At 45.5% G+C, this 26,115-nt stretch overlaps 1 protein-coding gene across 1 annotated transcript in view; it reads right to left on the minus strand.

Annotated features, from left to right (window-relative positions):
* The window catches only part of KATNA1 (katanin catalytic subunit A1), a 79,549-nt gene extending 62,303 nt beyond the window's left edge, over positions 1-17,246 (minus strand). The window contains exon 1 of the mRNA XM_069769513.1: positions 17,119-17,246. The gene's annotated coding sequence lies outside the window, so the exon portion shown is untranslated. The remainder of the gene's footprint in view (positions 1-17,118) is intronic.
* Positions 17,247-26,115: the final 8,869 nt, after the last annotated feature.

The following is a 26,115-nucleotide window of genomic DNA, read 5'->3' on the forward strand; positions in this document are numbered from 1 at the left end:
CAAAGCCAACATGCATTACTTGCAAAGAAAATCAATAAAAAAAAGTTTCTTACATTTTCTTTTATAATGTAAATGAACAGTTTTTTACTTGTTTATAATAGTTAAATAGCATTATCATTAAAAAAAAATTTATGCTTTTTCCCTTGCATTATCTTCATTCAAAATATATGAGGTACATTTGTACCTATGCAGCTTGTTATGGATGCAAAAAGATCTCGACCCCTTATCTCGGAAGCGGGTGGAGATATTTTATTGAAATTTGGCCAATATATTCTGGACCAAAAATGTAGAGATGTCACGAAATTTCAGCCCTCTACGTCTTTTCAAAAAAAAGTTATTGCAATTTTAAAACGGAATAGTTACAATTGTACCTATTCAGCCGGATAAGGGTTAAAGAATACAAAGGAAGGTTATACAGATGGCTTTTATTAGTGCATTTAAAAGTCTGAAAATCCCAAAACAATGTGATAGAAATTAATTAAAAATTAAAATTTCTCTTAGCATATACGCTGCTCCAAAATATAAAGGGAACACTAAAATCCCACATCCTAGATATCACTGAATGAAATATTCCAGTTGTAAATCTTTATTCATTACACAGTAGAATGTGTTGAGAACAATAACACCTAAAAATGATCAATGTAAATCACAACTAATATCCCACAGAGGTCTGGAGTTGGAATGATGCTCAAAATCAAAGTGGAAAATCTAGTTACAGGCTGATCCAACTTCAGTAGAAATGCCTCAAGACAAGGAAATGATGCAAAGTAGTGTGTGTGGCCTCCACGTGCCTGTATGACCTCCCTACAATGCCTGGGCATGTTCCTGATGAGGCGGTGGATGTTCTCCTGAGTGTTCTCCTCCCAGACCTGGACTAAAGCATCTGCCAACTCCTGGACAGTCTGAGGTACAACATGTTGTTGGTGGATGGTGCGAGACATGATGTCGCAGATGTGATCAATCGGATTCAGGTCTGGGGAACAGGCGGGCCAGTCCATAGCTTCAATGCCTTCATCTTGCAGGAACTGCTGACACACTCCAGTCACATGAGGTCTGGCATTGTCCTGCATTAGGAGGAACTCGGGGTCTGAGGATCTCATCTTGGTACCTAATGGCAGTCAGGCTACCTCTGGCGAGCACATGGAGGGCTGTGCGGCCCTCCAAAGAAATGCCCCCCATACCATTACTGACCCACTGCCAAATCGGTCATGCTGAAGGATGTTGAAGGCAGCAGAATCTTCTCCACGGCATCTCCAGACTCTGTCACATGTGCTCAGTGTTAATCTGCGCTCTTCACAGATAAAACTACTAAAATTATTAAAAACAATTAGAATGCTATCCACTTAGGATTATTTCCTTTTTTTTAAATCATTAGACATAAAAACTGCATATATCAATCGCAGCAATAAGGAAATCCTACCTTTTAACAGTCCTGATTATTTTAAGATCATAACTCAGGACATTTCATTACGCACATAGCACCTCATTAATGCATTGCTAGCACATTGTTATGGAATTTTTAATGTTAAAAGCAATAATAAAAGTTATATTTTAGATAACATTACTCATATTGAAATAGTGAATGAATTGATTTGAATATTATTGGAGAATCCCAGAAAATTATGTACAGTGAAATTATTTAAAAGAAGGTTATAGAGTTAGCAATAAATAAATGGCAATTTGGGAGGCTTAGGGAAGATGTCACGTTTGCGCTTTCCCCTCCCCCCAAGCTCTTCACATAGTAAACCTGCAGTAAACGGTATGAACTAATAAAAATGGTTGACAGCAGGTCTCCCGATGGGTTAACAAATGTGACTTATCATAAACCTGCTGAGCAGCAAGCTGTTAACATTGAGCACTAATACATAAGTATCATAAGAATGACTCACAGTGAAGTACAGGAACAAGCACATTCTATAGCTCACAATCCGCCAGGACATTACACGTGCAACCTACGTGCTGGGGAAAATGCATTGCCGATAGCAGATTCATTAGGCTCAATGTCCTTGTAGAACTCCATACAAGGACATGTTTTCCAGGGAAAACATTCCGATATTTAGAATTATGTAACAATTCACGAGGTGCACTGTAAGCAAAAGCTGCCTATTCATTGGCAAAAACAAGCTACCGGTATGTGCCGGAGTGTTTAACATCTTGCAATCCTGAAGAAACGCACCCACAAGGAAACCATACCCTCCCACCCAACTAGCTGTAGCATTTTACCGATTTCTGTATTTCAGATGCTAAAAGGTGTTGTCTGCCCTTGTGGACTTTTGCTCTCTTAAATGCATGAACATGAGGCCAAAATTAATTTTTGCAATTGGGTTTCTTAAAAATAAAAAAATTGAACAGCTTCCTTTCTATTGCTGTGTTATGCTATTTTTTTTGCCAACTGAAGAATTAGTTAAAGGGGTTATCGACTTTCAGAGAAGTGGGCCCAAAACTATTACAGTAAATACCGTACCTAAAATAAACTCAGCAGGCACTAGATTACTCCTCCCTGGGTCCAGCGCCATCACTTTGGTTGCAGCGGTGTAGTCACGTCGATAGTTCGAGTGGTCGCACTAGCCAGTTATTGAGCTCAGAGGTGGCGACACGCACTGTTGATGTAACGTCACTGCAACGGTCAAAACAGCGAGACTCGACCAACGGCGCCGGAACTTGTTGAGTTTGTTATTTTAGGCATCTTCTTATCTTAACGTTTAATTTGTTATTTTATCTATTTGCTGCAGACATTTCCGTATCAAAAATGTATCTCTTGGCAGGAAAATCGTTGCAAAACAAAAACAATCCACAACAGTGACATCACCTAGAACTGGATGTCCCTCAAAAATTGGTAAAGAAAAGACCAGAAAAAAAAAATTGGTCCAGGAGGTCGCTTAGAGGCCTTCATCAACATTAAAGCATCTGCAGGAATTTCTGGTAAGTACTGCACATGACAAAAATCTCCCATATTCTTCAACTGCCTGGCCTGTGGGGTAGGGTGTCGAGACAGAAGATATCTTACAAAGAAAAACATCCAGGTCCAGCTATGCTTTACCAAAAGTATGTAGGAAAACGTGATCTGATGACACCAAGGGTGAGTCCTTTAGACAAAATTCCAAAAGGTATTTTTGGCACAAAACCAACACCGCAAATGACCAAAAGCAGCACAGTAGAGGCAGCATTGGAGGTGTATTCCCACGAACAAAAGTTAATTTTAATCAATAGATCTAATAATAAGTTCCACAATTGGATGCGTTTAAACAAAAAGTTCCTGAGCTGAGATAATCTTATAAATGCGCCCCTGCTGTGTGCTGTGTAATGGCCGTGTCTGACCGTGCAGGAACATGGTCTGATCATACACAGCTCCTGGGCAGGGGAGGAAGGAGAAGAGTATAAAGACAGGACAGCACTGAATCGCAAATGTTTCTTTCTTTGAAGTAAAACATTGTTTAAAAACAGGCAGGAAATGTTTTACCTCACAAAAAGAACCGAACTGTCCTGCCTGTATAATCTTTTGCATCCTTCCCTGCCCAGGAGCTGTGTGATCAGACCATGTTCCCGTACGGTCAGACACGGCCATTACACAGCTGGGTCATATCTGTAAGATTATCTCAGCTCATGGACATTTTGTTTAAACACATAAATGATGGAACTTGTTATTATTCCAAGATCTATTGATTAAAATTGACTTTTGTTAGTGGGAAAACGCCTTTGACCTCAGGGGACGTTTTACAGGACAAGGTGGAGGGAATTATGAACAGTTCCAAATATCAATCAATTTTGCTTCAAATCCTTCAGACCTCTGATGAAAAGCTGAAGATGAACACCCGTAAGCATACCCCCAAATGAAGAAAACAATGGCTTAGAAAGAAGATCAAAGTTTTGGAACGGCCCAGACAATACCAACCATCTTATAGATTTGGAGCGCTAACGCAAGACAGAATGGGAATGACTGCCGCCTCTAGATGTGCCTCACCGAAAGACCCAAACCCAAAAAGACCGGAAGATGTCAAACTCAAAGACTACTTTCAACAAAGTATTAGTTTTAATGTGAATGTTTATGCAATCACGTTCGTTTATTCTTTATTTTCCTTCTGAATTGTACAGATTATGTGTGACATTAAAGATGGGAAAAACTCTGAATTGATTCTTCTAGGTACAATTTTTTTTTTCACAAGACAAAAACCTGGCATCCTAAGGGGTATGTAGACTTTTTTTTATATCCAGTGTATACCAGAAGTATAAAGATCATGCTGTGAGGAAAATACATTATGTCTGCACGCGGTATATTATGTAGCCGTCATTCTATATGGGCCAAAGTCGGATTTGTCACCACACGCTTCATTCAAGAACTATTTTACATTGCAAAAAAACAACACCTGTGGCGGACTGTGTTTGTCTATAATAAAGCAGATGATGATATGCTCAGAATATGCACTGGCCATGGTTACCACAGTGAACATGCAGGAACAGGATCAGGGAGGGAGCCACAGGATGTTTATGGGAAGCGCGCTGCTCCACCTCTACTACAGCTGAGGTAGCACTTTTCTCATAAAGCCTCCCACAAAGCAAATACATGGTTTGATGTAAGGAATCACCTTGATGGTTAAATTCCTTATTGACACTCCATAACCAAACTCATCATCATTTCAGTGTACAAGAACCTAATGAAAAGCAAAACAAAACCTGGAGGATACATCCTTCAAAAAGTGCTTGAATGAACCTGAAGGAGCTTGTCTAGCTTACTAAACTCAACTTTACACACACTAAAATAGGTAAGGGGTGTCCCTTAACACTAGAAGTCCCGGGAATTTCAAGATCCCCCTGAAGTCCTGAGAGAGGGTCAAATGACCCTCAGTCCATATTGACACCTTAATTAGCATCATTTCATTTGTAAATGTGCTCTAAGATAAGAGTGTGTAAACAGAAGAATGCAAGCTATTCCTGAGTGTGGGGGTTGCTGCTCACAAGAAAAACCTATTTTGGTTTCTCCCCGAGTGTGGGGGAGAAACCTATTTTGTTCACAGGAAAGAAAATGGAGAGAAGGCACACCATTGAAGAGGCATTGGAACTGATTCTGAGCCACACAAGCCCTTCAGACTCAGATGGAGAAGACATAGTCCTTCAACCGGCACATGTGGGGTCTGTGCTGACACATGCCGTTGGCACGGACATACGGGACACATGTTCCCCTATGGCCCCATTCCGCACAAACTGTGTCTCTGTGTGGAGCACATGCGTGTCCGTCTGCTCCACACAGTGACATGTCCGTTGTTTTGGGAAAGCACGGACCGCTTTTTGCCGAAAACATCCATGCACACAGATGTCATCCGTGTGACTTCCGTGTGCACAGACCACGGAGGAAAGTGAAAAGCCTAAAAATAAAGAATTTCATATTCACCTCAGTCCAGCGCTGACAGTTCCTCTCACTTCCGGTGCCGCTCATTAGGCTATGAATATTCACTTCACTGAGCCCAAGAGTGAACCGGAAGTGAGAGGAGAAGAGGCGCTGGAGGGAGGTGAGTATGTGGTGACAGCAGACAGCGCTATCTGTGGATTCACGGATAGCACACGGACATCACCCACGGTGCATGGGGGCCAAAAGGGATCCTGTTCTGCTTGTTTCAAAAACGGACAGAACAGGATGCCAAAAAAGGCAGTGTGAGTTACCTATTTTATTTCCTATCTTTTTTATTTTGAACCAAAACAAAATGCTTATTTGAAATTATTTATCTTGCAGATGAGGAGACTCCGCCTCTACCAAAAAAGAGAGCTCGGTTGGCGAGTGAGCTGACAGAGATCGCAAAAGATGGCACAGTGTGGCATGAAGTACAAGTGGGGAAACATCTCCATTTGACCCCAATAGAACCGTACCCTACAGATGGAGAGCCAAGTGCTAAGGCCAGACGAAGTGTCCAGAGTCGCCTTCAGAGCTTCCTCTGTTTTATCAGTCTTGACATGCTTCGTAGCATTGAAGAATGGACTACTCAACATGCACGTCACACGGAGCAGGTGGATTGGTTCATGGGTCTCCCGGAACTAATGGCATTTATTTCAGTCATTATCTTGCGGGGGGTGACCAAGGTTCCATCACTACGTGACAGCTGGTCAGCAAACCTGGGAAACCCAAGGATCATTGCCACTATGACCCGAAACCGCAGAACTGTAACCACGGACAATTTCTTTACATCATTGTCACTTGCACAACGACTGCTAAGCCGGGAAACCACTATCCTCGGCACAGTCAACAAGAGTCGCCGGGAAATTCCTCAATCCGCTAGACAGATGGACCGCACTGAATTCACCACTCAGGTGTTTTCAACCACTGGTGCCACACTGACAGTGTATGCACCCAAACGAAAGAAGGCCGTCTACATTCTCAGCAGCATGCACAGCGTGGTTGAGACTGAGGATACCAACAAAAGGAAGCCAAACACGGTCACACAATACAACCACACAAAGTGCGGTGTGGATGTAATGGACCAAATGGTGTGGGAGTACAGTGTGCGTGCAGGAACACGGAGATGGTCAGTCGCCGTGTTCTACAACATGATTGACATGGCAGCACTCAATGCTCATGTTCTTTATCAGGCATGCACTGGGGTGCAGGAGAGACGGGTGGACTTCCTGGTTGAGCTTGCAAAAGAGTTAGGTGGCCGTCATATGACTGAAAAGAAGGCACGCAAGGAGAAACTCCTTTGGCAACTTCCTTCCACACCCAGCCCTGGCAAAAGGGGTCAAGTGTCAGGTCAACCATCGATGCACGAACAATTGTGCAACTGAGATGTGTTGACTGCTACAAATACACGTGTGGCAAATGTACCAGGGACATACCCAGGCAGTGCCAGGTATGTTCCGACATGTTCAGACAGACTGCTGAGTGAGTGCTGAAATGCTAGTCACACAAGGACATGCCACTCACACACACACAGCCCCCCACTGCAGCCTATGGAAAATATGTGTGGAATTGTTTTATTCCTTGTATTTTTTTAACAATTTTATAACAAAAATAAAAAGCATCCTTTGATGCGCGCTCCTTTACTCCCCTACCCCCATGTATTTGTCTTTACCCTTTCCCCCCTCCCCTCTTCCCACTCCTCCACCAACATCCCTCCCTGTTGTATAATTTGATTATATTGTTTTCTTGTTCACTGTTTTATCACATTTGTTTGGCCATGCCGGTTATACACTGCTCATCTTGAAAATGTGACTATTTGTTTGATGTTGGTGTGAAATAACCCTTTAGTGAAAAAAAAATCTTATTGGTCTTTAAAAAAAAATAAAAAGCATCAAAACAAATAACAGTTGTTCTTTTGTATATTTTTCACACAAAAATTTCAGTCCTCTTGTGCGAATTTTTTTCGCGCCAAATTTACACAAGAATGAACATGCTGCGATTTTTTTTCGCTAGTGTGATTGAGGCCTAAAGGTACAGTTACACGTTACGATCTCGTTGACGATATCGTTTGAAAACGTCACATGATCACGTCGTTCATGCAATGTCGTTTTCACATCGTTGCGTGTAACGTGAAGATATCGGACGAACACATCGTTGGATCGCTGATCGCAGATTTGAGGTCAGGATCTCAAATCTGACGATTCTCGTCCAATTATGTGTCAGAAGATGTGCAGCATCGTTCAGTGTAACTCTGAGATGAACGATTTTGGTCTAAATTCTCCTATTCCTGCCATTGTGAAAAATCGTTCTGCAAACGTTTGCAATGAGGCTAACGCGGAGCCAAAATTTACATCGTTAACATGATAGTTGCATGTGACGCCTCTTGGACGATGTGAAACTGATTGCACGAACGATGTGATCACGTGACATTTCTAACTATATCGTCGACGAGATCGTAACATGTAACGATACCTTTGACCGCTGCGGATCCGCAGCAGTTTCCCCCGAGTTTACAGTACAATGTAAACTTATGGGAAACAAAAAACGCTGTGCACATGCTGAGGAAAAATCCGCGCGGAAACGCTGCGGATTACATTCCGCAGCATGTCACTTCTTTTCTGCGGATTTTCACCTGCTCCAATAGGAAACTGCAGATGAAAATCCGCAGAAGAAACCGCAGTAAAAAACGCGATAAATCCGCAGTAAAAACCGCAACGGGTTTTCACTGCGGATTTTGGAATTCCGTTGCGGAAAAATCCGCAGTGGAATCAGCAAAGTGTGCACATAGACTTAGACACAAATGCTTCTGGTCATTACTCACAGCTGTACCTTGCTCTAAAATTTCTAATTCTCTATTTAAAATATATAAAAAATGATTCATTGTTTCAGCGCTTTTTTGCACAAATAATACTAAACTAAATACAATATGTATAGTCTTTATATTAGCAAATACAATAAACTGAACAGAACTAACTTGAAACTACATGGGTAAACTGATGGAAAACAGCAAACAACCTCCTGTGGTGCAACAGTAATGGCCTTAATTACAGAACAAAAGACAGTGAATAGAGATAAGATAAGCTATAGATAAAATCCTTTAGGTCATTTGACCCTTCTCTGGGTTTCAAAGGTAGAAATGTCAAATGACCCATCTCTGGGACTTCTAGTGTTAATTGAAGATCTACTAGTCAAAGTGGAGAGACAATATAAATAGTCTCTCTCCATGTGGAGGACCTATCCAGGCCTGATTTACAAAGAGAACTTGCCTCTGGGTAAAGGCCTATTATACCATCAGCATGTGATGCATCAGGGAGTAGCCTCCGAACATGAAAGGCAAAGGTGGCTCTCAACTTTAGGTAGTAACAGAACATAATCACTTGATAGAATTCCCACCCCATTCTACATTGGCACTGTGCAGATGAAGCTTCAACAGGGCAAGGTATAGTTTTAGAACATAGAAGAAAACTTAAAGGCAAAGTCCAGACAACATATTGATGACCTGTCATTAGCATAGCTCCTCAAAGTCAAATTGGTAGGGGTCCGATACTTCTTAGGGTACCGTCACACTATACGATTTACCTACGATCACGACCAGCGATATGACCTGGCCGTGATCGTAGGTAAATCGTAGTGTGGTCGCTGGGGAGCTGTCACACAGACAGCTCTCCAGCGACCAATGATGCCGAGGTCCCTGGGTAACCAGGGTAAACATCGGGTAACTAAGCGCAGGACCGCGCTTAGTTACCCGATGTTTACCCTGGTTACAAGCGTTAAACTAAAAAAAAAAAACAGCACATACTTACATTCTGGTGTCCGTCAGGTCCCTTGCAGTCTGCTTCCCGCACTCAGTGACTGCCGGCCGTAAAGTGAAAGTGAAAGCACAGCCGCTGTGCTCTGCTTTCACTTTACGGCCGGCAGTCACAGTGCGGGAAGCAGAGACGGCAAGGGACCTGACGGACACCAGAATGTAAGTATGTGCTGTTTGTTTTTTTTTAGTTTAACGCTTGTAACCAGGGTAAACATCGGGTAACTAAGCGCGGTCCTGCGCTTAGTTACCCGATGTTTACCCTGGTTACAAGCGAACGCATCGCTGGATCGCATCGCTAGATCGCTAGATCGGTGTCACACACACCGATCTAGCGATGACAGCGGGAGATCCAGCGATGAAAGAAAGTTCCATACGATCTGCTACGACGTACGATTCTCAGCAGGATCCCTGATCGCTGCTGCGTGTCAGACACAGCGATATCGTAACGATATCGCTGGAACGTCACGAATCGTACCGTCGTAGCGATCGAAATGGTATAGTGTGACGGTACCCTTAGTCCCACCAATTATCTGTTATTTTCTCCAGTAGCAGTGTGTCTACTGTGCTTCATGGCGAGAGGTGGACGCAGGGTCTTCTGGTTCTCAGTGACCTACCCAGTGTGAGACGTAGTCCTGGATGTATGACGTCAATGAAACAGCGTGGGGGCAGCACATGCGCAGATCCGAGATTTCGCTCAATTCATAGCTGCAATCTTGATCAGTGCATATGCTGTCTCCATTTTATGGAAGTCCTGCACACAGGACGCTAACTCACACTGCGCACGTCGCCCACACAATAATGGCGGCAGCACGGAATGTTAAAGAGGAGGAAGGTCACTGAATAATACAAGAAGCAGAGGAGGCTAGTGGGGGACAAGAACCAGCCTCCTGGCCCCCAAGCAGAAGCTTCACAAGGTGAGTAATTCCACAACCACAGATCAGATCCCTTCACATCAGATTAACCAGCATCACAGCGCCATTATGGCCATGCCTTTAGTTTTTAGGGCTAAATCTTGCTGACAGGTTCTCTTTAAGAGCCATTGGGCAGTACGACGCAGTGGCTACCACACAATGAATGGAGTTGCACTTTTCATCTCCATACAAATTTTTGACATCCGGCAGCTGCCGGAGTAAATAACAGATGATCGGTAGACACACGCCGCGGATAGGTCATCAATGTGGTGACCGGACAACACCATTAATATGCACACTTTCAGATGTAACAAAGTTGCAAATTTATGGTAAAAAAGTAATGTTGTCCTTCTACACCTTATATACAGTGCCTACAAGTAGTATTCAACCCCCTGCAGATTTAGCAGATTTACACATTTGGAATTAACTTGGCATTGTGACATTTGGACTGTAGATCAGCCTGGAAGTGTGAAATGCACTGCAGCAAAAAAGAATGTTATTTCTTTATTTTTTTTTTAAATTGTGAAAAGTCTTTTCAGAGGGTCATTTATTATTCAACCCCTCAACCCACCAGAATTCTGTTTGGTTCCCCTAAAGTATTAGGCTGCCGTCACACTAGCAGTATGTGGTCAGTATTTTACATCAGTATTTGTAAGTCAAAACCAGGAGTGGAACAATTAGAGGAAAAGTATTTATGCACCACTTCTGCGTTTATCACCCACTCCTGGTTTTGGCTACAAATACTGATGTAAAATACTGACCAAATACTGCTAGTGTGACGGCAGCCTTAAGAAGTAGTTCAGGCACAAAGAACAATGAGCTTCACATGTTTGGATTAATTATCTCTTTTTCCAGCCTTTTCTGACTATTTAAGACCCTCCCCAAACTTGTGAACAGCACTCATACATGGTCAACATGGGAAAGACAAAGGAGCATTCCAAGGCCATCAGAGACAAGATCGTGGAGGGTCACAAGGCTGGCAAGGGGTACAAAACCCTTTCCAAGGAGTTGGGCCTACCTGTCTCCACTGTTGGGAGCATCATCCGGAAGTGGAAGGCTTATGGAACTACTGTTAGCCTTCCACGGCCTGGACAGCCTTTGAAAGTTTCCTCCCGTGCCGAGGCCAGGCTTGTCCGAAGAGTCAAGGCTAACCCAAGGACAACAAGGAAGGAGCTCCGGGAAGATCTCATTGCAGTGGGGACATTGGTTTCAGTCAATACCATAAGTAACGTACTCCACCGCAATGGTCTCCGTTCCAGACGAGCCTGTAAGGTACCTTTACTTTCAAAGCGTCATGTCAAGGCTCGTCTACAGTTTGCTCATGATCACTTGGAGGACTCTGAGACTGACTGGTTCAAGGTTCTCTGGTCTGATGAGACCAAGATCGAGATCTTTGGTGCCAACCACACACGTGATGTTTGGAGACTGGATGGCACTGCATACGACCCCAAGAATACCATCCCTACAGTCAAGCACGGTGGTGGCAGCATCATGCTGTGGGGCTGTTTCTTAGCCAAGGGGCCTGGCCATCTGGTCCGCATCCATGGGAAGATGGATAGCACGGCCTACCTGGAGATTTTGGCCAAGAACCTCCGCTCCTCCATCAAGGATCTTAAGATGGGTCGTCATTTCATCTTCCAACAAGACAACGACCCAAAGCACACAGCCAAGAAAACCAAGGCCTGGTTCAAGAGGCAAAAAATCAAGGTGTTGCAGTGGCCTAGTCAGTCTCCTGACCTTAACCCAATTGAAAACTTGTGGAAGGAGCTCAAGATTAAAGTCCACATGAGACACCCAAAGAACCTAGATAACTTGGAGAAGATCTGCATGGAGGAGTGGGCCAAGATAACTCCAGAGACCTGTGCCGGCCTGATCAGGTCTTATAAAAGATTAGCTGTATTTGCAAACAAAGGTTATTCCACAAAATATTAAACCTAGGGGTTGAATAATAATTGACCCACACTTTTATGTTTAAAATTTATAAAAATTTAACTGAGCAACAAAACTTTTTGGTTTGTAAGATTTATGCATCTGTTAATAAATCCTGCTCTTGTTTGAAGTTTGAAGGCTCTAACTTATTTGCATCTTATTAAACCTGCTAAATCTGCAGGGGGTTGAATACTACCTTGTAGGCACTGTATAGATATTTGTACTTCACGCCACTATCCACTATGTGACCATAACGCACAAAATTGTGATTAAAGAGACTTTTCTGTTATGCATAACCGACATGTCAGAACTACTGTGGAAAACGGATCTCTGTAGCCTTTGTAGACTACTTCACTAGTGAACTTGGATTAGCAGCTTAGAAACTTGAGCCACGTCAGTGTTGTTCAGGTTCTCCTCTAATGCTCTGCTAAACTCACAATCAGGCTTACCGGTAGGTTCATACTCCGGGGAAATCTATAAGCATATACGGTATGTGCCAGACATCACCCATAGGGTCACATGCAGGAGAAATACATAATGACCTGGATTTATCTCAGGCAGTCCCAAAGATAATGAATGGCGCGGAGCTACTGGAGATCTGTATAAATCCCAGAACTCAGTTATCCCCTATCCTGTGGGCTTGATACATACCTTTTATGAGTCCATTGAACTTAAGAGGAGAGCCAGTAAGGGCACTCTAGGTAACAGGGTGCTTCGTGCAAAAACAGACAAGGAAGAAGTGCCAAAGCCCTTTAGCCACAGAGGCTTAAAGGAACTTTCCACTTCAAACCTTAGGCTTCCTGTGTGCATGTCAGTACAGGACCAAAGAGCCCAGAATCAGGTCAGCAATGTCCACAGTAGCAGAGGAAAGGCCAGGCTGGAGTGGCAGGGGATATGGGGATTTTCGATTATTCTATCTTCAGGAATACAGTACTCTCTTGCCTTCCTGCTCCAGAGGGGAAGGTGCCCTCCTAAAGATTGATAGTTCGGAAAATAGTATGGTCACACGGATGGTCCTAACAGTGCGCTCTCCCATGCTGCAAGCCGAGGCGGCTATACCTCTGCAGCATGGCAGTGGAGCAGAGGTAATGAAGCTGGCTGGATCCAGTGATCGGGCAAGAGTCAAAGCAGTGATCGCACGTGTGCACTCTTAGTCTGGGAAACAGCTGAGGAGGCCGGGAACCTAGGCAACAACCTGTACTAAATAGAAGTCCTCTGTTCTTGCCAATGGAGAGGCTCTTTATTAGGAGGTAAATTGGAAAGCTGGCTGTTTTTACAAGCACTTTGTCATTTTACCCATGTAACAAGATAAGACAAGCCCTTTAAGGCTACGTTCACACTAGCGTTGCGCGCCGCTGCGTCGGCGACGCAACGCACGACGCACGCAAAAACGTGTGCAAACGCACGCAAAAACCCTGCGTTTTTCGACGCGTGCGTCGTTTTTTGACGAAAATCGGACGCAAGAAAAATGCAACTTGTTGCGTTTTCTTGGTCCGACGCTAGCGTCAAAAAAGACGCACGTGTCGGAAAACGCAACAATCAAAAACGCATGCGTCCCCCATGTTAAACATAGGGGCGCATGACGCGTGCGTCGCCGCTGCGTCGCCCGACGCTAGCGCGACGCACACTAGCGGAACGCTAGTGTGAACGTAGCCTAACCCCATTGTGCTCACGAGCACAACTGTACGTCTGCGCAGGGGTGACCGCATGGGAATAACTCAGGAGCCGACCTCCCGCCACATGTGGCTGATATGGGCTATATTGCATACCCGACTTCTGCCTCCAAGAGCCACTGCCGGACAGAGTGTGGCCATTAACCATCTACATACTGCCGTGAGTCTCTGACAACGGCATTTAGACATCACAGGCTGAAGGCCTTCATCACTGCCATCTTGGTCCCCCCTTGAAGCTGAGCTACATTCTGAGCTTTCAAGACCACCATGATTTTCACTATATATTCTGGTGGTCACTGGATGAGGTGCCCTAAGGGAACTAAAAAGATCAGAATTTAAACCACCTCCTTCCCCCAAATCAAAGCGCTAGAAATGCACCCTTACATTCACCAAACATCTTATCTTCCCCAGAATGGGATCAAGAAAAACATCAGTTCACCGTGTATATAAAACGTGCCCTCAAACAACGGAATTCATGGAAAAGAAAAAAATATTACAGATTTCAGAATATTTTTTTAACCACCCTAAATAAAAATAAAAATAAAGAAAGAAATGTTCAACTTTAGTATCACTCTAATCAAACTGACCTTCAGAATCAGGTTTCCAGGTCATTTTTACCGCTCAATCAATGCTGTGAAAATAAAACCCTAAAAACACCGTGAGACTTGAATGTTTCCACCATTTCTCAGCACTTGCACTTTTTCCCCCATTATGCAGTACATAAAATGAATGGTTTTTGGAAGAAGAGTAAAAAATGAAAGTGCAAAACATAAAAATTCTCCGATGCTGGAGGGGTTAGGTGATGTGTTTTGTTTATTTGAGGTTGTTTTTTACTACACACAGACTGAGTCTAAGGATTGAAATAAACTAAAAGACATAAAACCCCCTGGGCTATAATTCAAAATCTGGCTCCGGCAGAATAAAGGAATGCTGGCGGGCGCCCTACGTCCGGATGAAGGAAAAAAAAACTAGGGGGTTAGGATGTAGTCTGTGTACGCGCCAATCATGTCACTGACTGAATAAAGTGGAATATCGCTATACGAGCAGATGTAAAGGTCATACAGCCTGGTCAAATTCACAATACCCCCCTGAGAGCGGGCACCACAGATACACAATAACCCAACACCTGAGAGCAGGCACCGCAGATACACAATACCCCCCGCCTGAGAGCAGGCACCGCAGATACACAATACCCCCCGCCTGAGAGCGGGCACCGCAGATACACAATACTCCCCACCTGTGAGCAAGCACCATATACGTACAATGCCCCCATCTGTGAGCGAGCACTATATATATATATATATATATATATATATATATATATATATATATATATATATATATATATATATATATATACACATATACATATACATATATATATATATATATATACACACACACACACACACATAGCCCCCACCTGTGAGCGGGCACCATATACATACAATGCCCCCACCTGTGAGCGGGCACCATATACATACAATGCCCCCACCTGTGAGCAAGCACCATATACATACAATGCCCCACCTGTGAGCGGGCACCATATGCGTATAATTCCCCCACCTGTGAGCGGGCACCTTATACATACAATGCCCCCACCTGTGAGCAAGCACCATATACATACAATGCCCCACCTGTGAGCAGGCACCATATATCTACAGAACACTAAAAGATGCCAGACGTTATAAGAACCATGTAAACGTATGGAGCTGTTGATGAGGGGTCAGTCGGCAGCACGCATGGAGGGGGCAGCCGTGCGCGGCACTTCCCCCCCATACAGTAAAAATATATACAGTACAGACCTAAAGTCTGTACACGCCTTCTCATTTAAAGATTTTTCTGTATTTTCACGACTGTGAAAATTGTACATTCACACTGAAGACATCAAAACCATGAATTAACACATGCGGAATTATATACTTAACAATAAAGTGTGAAATAACTAAAATTATGTCTTATATTCTAGGCTCTTCAAAGTAGCCACCTTTTGCTTTGATGACTGCTTTGCACACTCTTGGCATTCTCTTGATGAGCTTCAAGAAGTAGTCACCGGGAATGGTCTTCCAACAATCTTGAAGGAGTTCCCAGAGATGCTTAGCACTTGTTGGCACTTTTGCCTTCACTCTGCGGTCCAGCTCACCCTAAACCATCACAATTGGGTTCAGGTCTGGTGACTGTGGAGGCCAGGTCATCTGGCGTAGCACCCCATCACTCTCCTTCTTGGTCAAATAGCCCTTACACAGCCTGGAGGTGTGTTTGGGGTCATTGTCCTGTTGAAAAATAAATGACGGTCCAACTAAACGCAAACCGGATGGAATAGCATGCCGCTGCAAGATGCTGTGGTAGCCATGCTGGTTCAGTATCCCTTCAATTTTGAATAAACACCCAACAGTGTCACCAGCAAAGCACCTCCACACCATCACACCTCCTCCGCCATGCTTCATGGTGAGAACCAGGCATGTAAGTCCATCCGTTCACCGTTTCTGCATCGCACAAAGACACGGTGGTTGGAACAAAAGATCTCATATTTGGACTCATCAGGCCGAAGCACAGATTTCCACTGGTCTAATGTCCATTCCTTGTGTTCTTTAGCCCAAACAAGTCTCTTCTGCTTGTTGCCTTTCCTTAGCTGCTAGGAAACCACTGCTATTTTACCATGAAGGCCTGCTGCACAAAGTCTCCTCTAAACAGTTGTTGTAGAGATGTGTCTGCTGCTAGAACTCTGTGTGGCATTGACCTGGTCTCTAATCTGAGCTGCTGTTAACCTGCGATTTCTGAGGCTGGTGACTCGGATAAACTTATCCTCAGAAGCAGAGGTGACTCTTGGTCTTCCTTTCCTGGGGCGGTCCTCATGTGAGCCAGTAGCGCTTGATGGTTTTTGCAATTGCACTTGGGGACACTTTCAAAGTTTGCCCAATTTTTCGGACTGACTGACCTTCATTTCTTAAAGTAATGATGGCCACTCGTGTTTCTTTACTTAGAATTTGTATTATGGCAAGAAAAAGCAGCTAACAGTCTATTCAGTAGGACTATCAGCTGTGTATCCACCAGACTTCTGCTCAACACACCTGATGGTCCCAACCCCATTTATAAGGTAAGAAATCCCACTTATTAAACCTGACAGGGCACACCTGTGAAGTGAAAACCATTTCCGGGGACTACCTCTTGAAGAGAATGCCAAGAGTGTGCAAAGCAGTCATCAAAGCAAAAGGTGGCTACTTTGAAGAACCTAGAATACAAGACATAATTTCAGTTGTTTCACACTTTTTTGTTAAGTATATAATTCCACATGTGTTAATTCATAGTTTTGATGCCTTCAGTGTGAATGTACAATTTTCATAGTCATGAAAATACAGAAAAATCTTTAAATGAGAAGGTGTGTCCAAACTTTTGTTCTGTACTGTACATCACCTGGATCAGCTCCGCTTCCTTTCACCAGGACTGCAGTGAAACTTGCCGGACTACACTTTTCCCGGCCGCCTTCTCATCTCCATATCTCCTCCTCACACATTCAAACCGAGCACCTGCGTCACTTCCGCCCTCCCCAGCCATCAGCCCCATGTCCCTCACCGTGCAGTCCATAGAGACGGACGCCACCTGCCCTACCGTTGTATTATACCGGCACTGCACGTCCGGTCACTAATAATAGCTAGGAATAAGAAAAGGTAACGTGTGAGATTGCTGCAAAGAGACACTGAAATGAAATAAGTAAAAAAAAAAAAAAAAAAAAAACACGCTCTGCATTGGTCGGGAATTGAACCCAGGGCCTTCCGCGCGACAAACGAGATTTCTACCACAGCGCTACCAATGCTCGCTGTTGTAGGTCTGCTCACAAATGGCTGATGTAGTGTTTCTTCACCGATGTTGCTCAATGCATTCTGTAAGGACAGTAATCAGACTGAGCTTTGGTGTAGATCACTATTCACACTAGGTGCTGCCATACTCCGGTGTTCCAGTATATAAGCGCATGCAATCAAAGGATCGCAGGTCAAGTAGCCTATGAAAACTAAGATTAAAAAAACATATTTCGTATCTTTAAAAATCCGGTCCATCCAAATATAAAATGAATTCACCTGAACAGTAAGTGCTGTAAAAAACGTAACACATTAGAATTGTGATTTTTATTTTTTGGCCTCCATTTTACCATACAAACACACCGTAAGAACAAAGCTCCGCACCATTTTCACTGGAATAGATTGCAAACGCCATATCACAGTTATGTGCGAAAGTAGCAAAATATAAAACAAATATATAAAAATCTGCTATCACTGTAATCGTACTAACCCGACAATAAAGCTGTCACCACTTAACCCTTTAACGACCGCCAATACGTCTTTTAACGGCCATTAAGGCTTCTTTCACACAAGCGTCGGAATCTCCCCGTCGCAATGCGTCGGGGAGAGATTCCGACGCTAGCGTTTAGCGCATTGCACAATGGAGGCAGCGGATGCATTTCTCCGGCGCATCCACTGCCCCATTGTAAGGTGCGGGGAGGTGGGGGCGGAGTTCCAGCCGCGCATGCGCGGTCGGAAAAAGCGGTCCGTCAGGAGCAAAAAACGTTACATGTAGCATGTTTTGCTCCCGACGGTCCGCAGAAGCACGACGCATCCGTCGCTTGACGTCGCAAATGCGTCGTCAATGCAAGTCTATGGGGAAAAAACGCATCCTGCAAGCACTTTTGCAGGATGCGTTTTTTCTGCAAAACGACGCATTGTGACGGATTGCAGAAAACGCTAGTGTGAAAGTAGCCTAAGAGGTCTTAGTCCTCAGCGCCATTTTTTGCCAGCACTGATTAACAAGTGAATAGCGCCGCCCCGCAGCCGAAATTCCCACCAGTGATAGTTGTACATAACATCTGACACCCTGTGGTATCAACACCAGCGAGTTTTGGAGCCGATTTGGGCCCTTAAATATCAATTTGAATGGCAATAGAGGTATCTTAGGCTATGTTCAGACTAGCATTGCGCGCCGCTGCGTCGGCGCCGCAACGCACAACGCACGCAAAAACGCGGCAAAACGCACGCAAAAACGCTGCGTTTTGCGACGCATGCATCGTTTTTGGCCGAAAATCGGACGCAAGAAAAATGCAACTTGTTGCGTTTTCTTGGTCCGACGCTTGCGGCAAAAAAGACGTATGCGTCGCAAAACGCAACAAACAAAAACGCATGCGTCCCCCATGTTAAACATAGGGGCGCATGACGCGTGCGTCGCCGCTGCGTCGCCCGACGCTAACCCGACGCACACTAGCACAACGCTAGTCTGAACGTAGCCTTAATGGTTAAAACAGGGTTAAAAGACCCCCTATGGCATGATCGACCTCCCTCCGGTCATAATCTTGGGCGACCAATTTTTATGCACACATCTCAAGTACAGTAAATATACCAGCCCAAACCATCAGAAATAAATAGGATAGATGCCATGTAGAAATTTAATGTCACAAACCCCCTACATAAAACAAACTAGCGCCCTTAGTGCCTTCCATGTGGCACTAAAGAGTACTTAGCCTTAATTAATTTATTAATTATTTTTAATAACCAGCTAAGTTAAGGCAGACAGCTGCAGGCTTATGTTATCAAGCTCGGAAGGGCCAGATAACTACGGACTTTCCCAGCCTATTAATATCAGCTCACAGCTATCTGCTTTGCCTTTGCTGGTTAGAAAAAAATGGGGAAGACTAAAAAAATTGCGTGGGGTCCACCCCATTTTTGATAACCAGCAAAGGCAATGCACACAGCTGTGAGTTGATATTAATAGATCGTAGAGAGTCGTAATGGACAGATTTTTCCACTGCCTTCCCAGGCCGATGCTCACCTAAAATAGTAGTAAGTAGTAATTCTAAAATAGTACCTACAGGAGCCTCGTCCCCCAAAGGTTGCCCTGAAAAATCCAGAAACTTTTTCCATGTTCTACCATAAATTCTTGATGTGACCGGTTTTCTACTTTTCAACAATGTGGAGACTAACCCTGGTGAAAACCCCTGCCTACTCAGTAATGCCCTCTCAAATTCCAGGCTGCAAGATGGAAGCCCTTCACCTGAGAGTGGCATATTGGACCCTGGGTAAGCAGGTCCGGAATTTCTGGTAGAATTCATGGGTCAGTTATTGACATCTGTCTTAGGAGGGAAAACCAAGGTCTTTTCAGCCAAAATGGAGCAATCAAAATTACTCTCGCCTGCTCCATTCTGATCTTCCTTACCACTGCCGGAATCAACGCTATCGGTGGAAAAACATAAGCGAGACTGAATTTCCATTGGATTTGAAGAGCATCCACCGCAAAAGGTTTCTCTCTCGGGTCTAACGATCAGAAACTCTCTACTTTCCTGTTGTTCAGAGTGGCAAATAAATCTATTACAGGTATGCCCCAAGCCTGCACTATCTGTTGAAACACCTGGGAATTCAATGACCACTCTCCCTGTTTTAGTGTCTGGCGACTTAGGTAGTCCGACTTCATATTTTCGACCCCCTTTATGTGAAGGGCAGAGAGGGATAGTAGGTGGTGCTCTGCTAGTTGTAGGAGGACAGACGGTGACTTCATAAGGGAAGGGGATCTCGTCCCCCTTGGTGGTTGATATACGCTACCACTGCATGATTGTCTGACATGACTCTGGTATGGTGACCCTTCAGGATAGGAAGGAAATGTTTTATAGCTCTCTCTACAGCCCATAATTCTCTTAAATTGGACGCCTGCTGTGATTCTAGTCGGGACCAGGATCCCTGAACTGAGAGAGTTCCTAAATGGGCCCCCCATCCTGTACCACTTGCGTCTGTGGTGATGACCTGCTCTATCGGAGTTATCCATTGGACCCCCGACGCCAAATGATCTTTTACTGCCCACCATTTTAGGGAATCTGTTACATCCAATGAAAGGCATAGCTTCCCCTATAAACGCCTTTTTAACCACTTTTGTGTTGACAGGACCTCCCACTGTAACTGTCTTAGATGAAACTGCGCCCATCTTACTGCGGGTATACAGGATGTCAGAGAACCCAACAGGGACATCACCTTTCTCAGTGTCATTACAGGGTGTTGAATTGCCGACTCCACAAGATTTTGAATTTTGACCAATTTGTTTTCTGGTAGGAGACAAAGTTGACGCCTGGAGTCCAGAACTAAGCCCAGAAAGGACTAAACTAACTCCGGCGTCAACCTTGATTTGGTGAGATTTATTTTCCAACCCAACACCTCTAGCGTTGCCGTGACCTATTTTATTTGTGCCAGGCAATGTACTGCCGAATTCCCTATTATAAGGAAGTCGTCTAGATACGGAACTATAACCACGTTCCGAGAACGGAGGAAGGATATGACCTCTGACATTAGCTTGGTGAATATTCTTGGCGCTATAGACAGGTCGAATGGGAGGGCAGCGTATTGATAGTGCCTGAGACTTCGTTGGACATAAACTGCTACTCTTAGAAATTTTTTGTAGTCCCGATGGATTGGGACATGGTAGTAGGCGTCCTTTAAGCCTATAGCCGCCTTGAAGCAATTTGGGAACAAGAGCTTTATCGCTGTATTTACGGACTCCATTTTGAAGGAGCAGTTTACTACCGACTGATTGAGATTTTTTAAATTGACAATAGTTCTTAGTGACCCGTCCGGTTTTCGTATCAAAAAAAGCGGGGAATAAAAACCTTTTCCTTCCTCCTCCCCCGGGACTTGTACCAGAACTCGCTTTGACACCAGTTCTAATACCTCTGCTTCCAAAGCTAGCTGTTCTTCCGGGGATTTTCTTTGGGATGTTAAAACAAAAGTCTGCCGCGGTGGATAAACAAAGTATCTGATAACCTTCAGAGTCCAATGACTGGGGGAGATATTTACCCAGTCGGGGAAAAAGAATGAGAGTCTTCCCCCTACCTCTGGCCTGGCGTCATTGGGAGGGCTTTTTTGCTGATGTTGAGGGACCCTTAAACATGTATCCAAATCCTTTTCTCTCTCTGGAGTCCCAATTCCTCTTATCTCCCGGGGGGTGGCCTCTACTAAATTTTCCTCTCCGAAAATAAGGTCTTCTAATGTCCACCGGAAAGCGAGGAAAACCCTTTTTCCTATCCCCTGCTTTTTCCAAAATGTCTTCTAACTTCTGACCAAAGAGGAAATGGCCGTCACACGGTATGGGACAAAGTCTATTCTTTGACGGCAAGTCGCCCGGGCACCCCTTCAACCAAAGAGCACATCTAGCCGCATTGGAAAGATACGCTGCTCTAGCTGCTAGCCTCACGGAGTCTGTCTAGGAATCTGCTATAAAGGCTGCCGCTCCTTTAGCCATAGTTATATTGGTTAGGATGTCTTCCCTTGGTACTTTAGATTTCAATTGCTCTTCTATCTGTTGTAGCCAGACTATAAGGGAGAGTGCGACACAAGTTCCCGCAATCGCCGGTTTTAAACCTCCTGCGGTTGCTTCCCAGGTGTGTCTTAGGAACCCATCCGCTTTTTTGTCAGAGTCTTCTAAGGGAAGGGGTAATTTTTTTAGACGATCTAGCTACCGCACCATCAATTTTTGGAACCTTATCCCACGTCTCCGAATTTTTCTCCTCAAAGGGGTAACGTCTTTTAGAAGCCGAGGGCAGATTACCCGATTTCTCCGGCTTCTTCCATTCCTTCTCTATAAGGGCTTTAACTTTGGAGTTAACTGGGAAAGTACGCTTTCTTTTCTCCTCTAAACCCCCAAACATAATGTCCTCCAGGGATTTGGCCGCTTTTTTCATCTTTTAGGCCCACTGAAGCTCTGACGGCTTTTATTAACTTATCCGTGTTCTCAGAAAGCACGGACGCCCCCCCAGATCGCTATCTGAAGAGGAGCCAGAGGACATGGAAGAGGAGGAGAAGGGAGATAACGGTTCCTCCTGACCTTCCTCGTCAGAATGAGAGATTTCGGAAACAGACACAGGTTCTGGGTTTTTACTACCCTTTTTCTTAAGGGCTGCTTTTACAGAGCCTTTTACTTCTGCTCTAATTATTGCCCTAAGACTAGAGGCAAAGTCAGGGGTCTCGTCCTGGATAGTCTTTTGGATGCAATCTACACAAAGACTTTTCTGCCACTGGACTGCCAACGGAACTCTACAGAGGGCACATTCCTTGTTCCTTGACTTGGTGCTAGCCTTCCTCGGCTCCTGCCAAGTAAATAGAAAATGTAGCCCATTACCACCAGGGTGACATTCACGTAGATCACTCACCACCCGCTGACCATGAAGGGTACCGGATTCTGAAGCTGAATAGGAGCACGGACAGCGTCCCTCCTAGAAGCTGAAGAGTCCTGTGATATCCGGCTAGGACGACTGCCACTCTTTCCACTCGAGCGGCCACTTTTCTTAACATGTTGGTGAGCAGGTGTATCACCTGATAAGGGCTCTTGCTGCTGCTGCTGTAATAGCTGCTGCTGCGGCTTCATACGATCCTCCATATCTGGAGAGCTGTATCGAAATGAGCGACGCTCTGTGCAAACTTCACCCTTAAAAAAGGGTGATCCGCAGAGCTCACCGCCTCTTCCGGTACTTGTTATGCACCTCTCCCTCCTCCTGAATCCTGCCGAGAAGCCTGAATCGTCGCTGGCGTCCGAGCCATGGGCGCCGCTGTCTTGGATCCGGCGCGCAGCTCCGACGTCACGCAGGCACGCCCATTCCCAGCGTGCCTTGCACGCACAAAAATACCGCCGTGATTCAGCACAAGGGTTCCCATCAGGACAGGAAACCCAACTGAAGCGAGGGAGAGGTACCGCCCTTTTATTTCAGTAGGTTTCCTGTCCCGACTGGGCGGATCCCTCTCTCAGGTGTGCTGTCATGGGAGACAGGAAAAATACGGTAATAAAGATATAGGCCTATAGCTACTACATGAGTTGGGGTCTTTCCCTAGTTTGGGAATGACTGCAAAATGTGCCATTGTGGAAGGGGGAGGAAAGAAAGACTCTGATATGGAATTAAACGATTGTAATATTAACGGAGACAATTGTTCAAAAAATACTTGATAGAATTCTGCTGTGAAACCCTCAGGCCCTGGAATTTTATTGCTAGGGAGATCTCGAACAGAGGCTTCTAGTTCTTGATGTGAAAAAGGTTTTTCCAGGAATTTTACTGTTTCATTCTCCAATCTTTTGGAGAGAGTTGAGGTATTAATATAATTTCCTGTGTGTAGGGCAGATGTAGGCAAGTTATATACAGTAGCTTTGAATAGTATGAATGGAAGACAGCTGCAATTTCAGGTGTGGTAAGAACCAATTTATCTTGAGTATTCTTAATACAGGGAATATCTGTTTTAGCATTAAGGGCTGTAGCTAACATTCTTCCCGGGATGTTTCCAAACTCACAGAACCTACTCTGACCTAACTGAAATAAACATTTACATGAAGAATCAAGTCATTTTTTTAGCTTATAATCTTGCTTTGAGAGATCTCTGAGGGTTGCAGTAGAGAGCGCCTTTTTTATTAATTAACCCCTTTGAGATGAAGCCTGTTTTCACCTAAACGACCGGGCTAATTCTTACAATTCTGACCACTTTCCCTTTATGAGATTATAACTCCAGAACGCTTCAACGGATCCCGAGGATTCTGATTTTGATTTCTCGTGACATATTGTACTTTATGATAGTGGTAAAAATTCTTCGATATGACTTGCGTTTATTTGTAAAAAATATGGAAACTTGTCGAAATATTTCAAAATTTTGCAATTTTCAAATATTTAGTTTTTATGCCCTTAAACTAGAGTCATATCACACAAAATAGTTAATAAATAATATTTCCCACAGATACACAATACCCCCCCCCCACCTGAGAGTGGGCATCGCAGATACACAATACCCCCCCACCTGAGAGCGGGCATCGCAGATACACAATATCCCCCCACCTGAGAGCGGGCATCGCAGATACACAATACCTCCCCCCCCCCACCTGAGAGCGGGCATCGCAGGTACACAATACCCCCCCCCACCTGAGAGCGGGCATCGCAGGTACACAATACCCCCCCCCCCCACCTGAGAGCGGGCATCGCAGGTACACAATACCCTCCCCCCCCCACCTGAGAGCGGGCATCGCAGGTACACAATACCCCCCCACCTGAGAGCGGGCATCGCAGATACACAATACCCCCCACCTAAGAGCGGGCAATGCAGATACACAATACCCTCCACATCTGTGAATGGGCACTGCAGATACACAATACCCTCCCACACCTGAGAGCGGGCACCATATACATACAATGCCCCCACCTGTGAGCAGGCACCATATACATACAATGCCCCCACCTGTGAGCGGGCACCATATACATACAATACCCCCACCTGTGAGTGGGCACCTTATATGTATAATGTACAAACCTGTGAGCGGGCACCATATACACACAATGCTCCCACCTGTGAGCAGGCACCATATACGTATAATGCCCCCACCTGTGAGCGGGCACCATATACATGAAATGCCCCCATCTGTGAGTGGGCACCATGTACATACAATGCCCCTCATTGAGCGGGCACCATATGCGTATAATGCCCCCACCTGTGAGCGGGCACCATATACATACAATGCCCCCACCTGTGAGCGAGCACCATATACATACAATGCCCCCACCTGTGAGCGGGCACCATATATATACAGAACATTAAAAGATGCCAGACGTTATAAGAACCATGTAAACATATGTAGCTGTTGATGAGGGGGGCAGTCGGCAGCACGCACGAAGGGCGCAGTCGGCAGCACGCACGGAGGGCGCAGTCGGCAGCACGCACGGAGGGTGAAGTAGGACACGGCAACACGCACGGAGGGGGCAGTCGGCAGCACGCACGGAGGGGGCAGTCGGCAGCACGCACGGAGGGGGCAGTCGGCAGCACGCACGGAGGGGGCAGTCGGCAGCACGCACGGAGGGGGCAGTCGGCAGCACGCACGGAGGGGGCAGTCGGCAGCACGCACGGAGGGGGCAGTCGGCAGCACGCACGGAGGGGGCAGTCGGCAGCACGCACGGAGGGGGCAGTCGGCAGCACGCACGGAGGGCGCAGTCGGCAGCACGCACGGAGGGCGCAGTCGGCAGCACGCACGGAGGGCGCAGTCGGCAGCACGCACGGAGGGCGCAGTCGGCAGCAAGCACGGAGGGCGCAGTCGGCATCACGCACGGAGGGTGAAGTAGGACACGGCAACACGCACGGAGGGGCAGTCGGCAGCACGCACGGAGGGGGCAGTCGGCAGCACGCACGGAGGGGGCAGTCGGCAGCACGCACGGAGGGGGCAGTCGGCAGCACGCACGGAGGGGGGCAGTCGGCAGCACGCACGGAGGGGGCAGTCGGCAGCACGCACGGAGGGGGCAGTCGGCAGCACGCACGGAGGGGGCAGTCGGCAGCACGCACGAGGGGGCAGTCGGCAGCACGCACGGAGGGGGCAGTCGGCAGCACGCACGGAGGGGGCAGTCGGCAGCACGCACGGAGGGGGCAGTCG

Source organism: Ranitomeya imitator, chromosome 5 (genome assembly GCF_032444005.1).
Source record: "Ranitomeya imitator isolate aRanImi1 chromosome 5, aRanImi1.pri, whole genome shotgun sequence".
In the NCBI taxonomy this organism is placed as follows: Eukaryota; Metazoa; Chordata; class Amphibia; order Anura; family Dendrobatidae; genus Ranitomeya; species Ranitomeya imitator.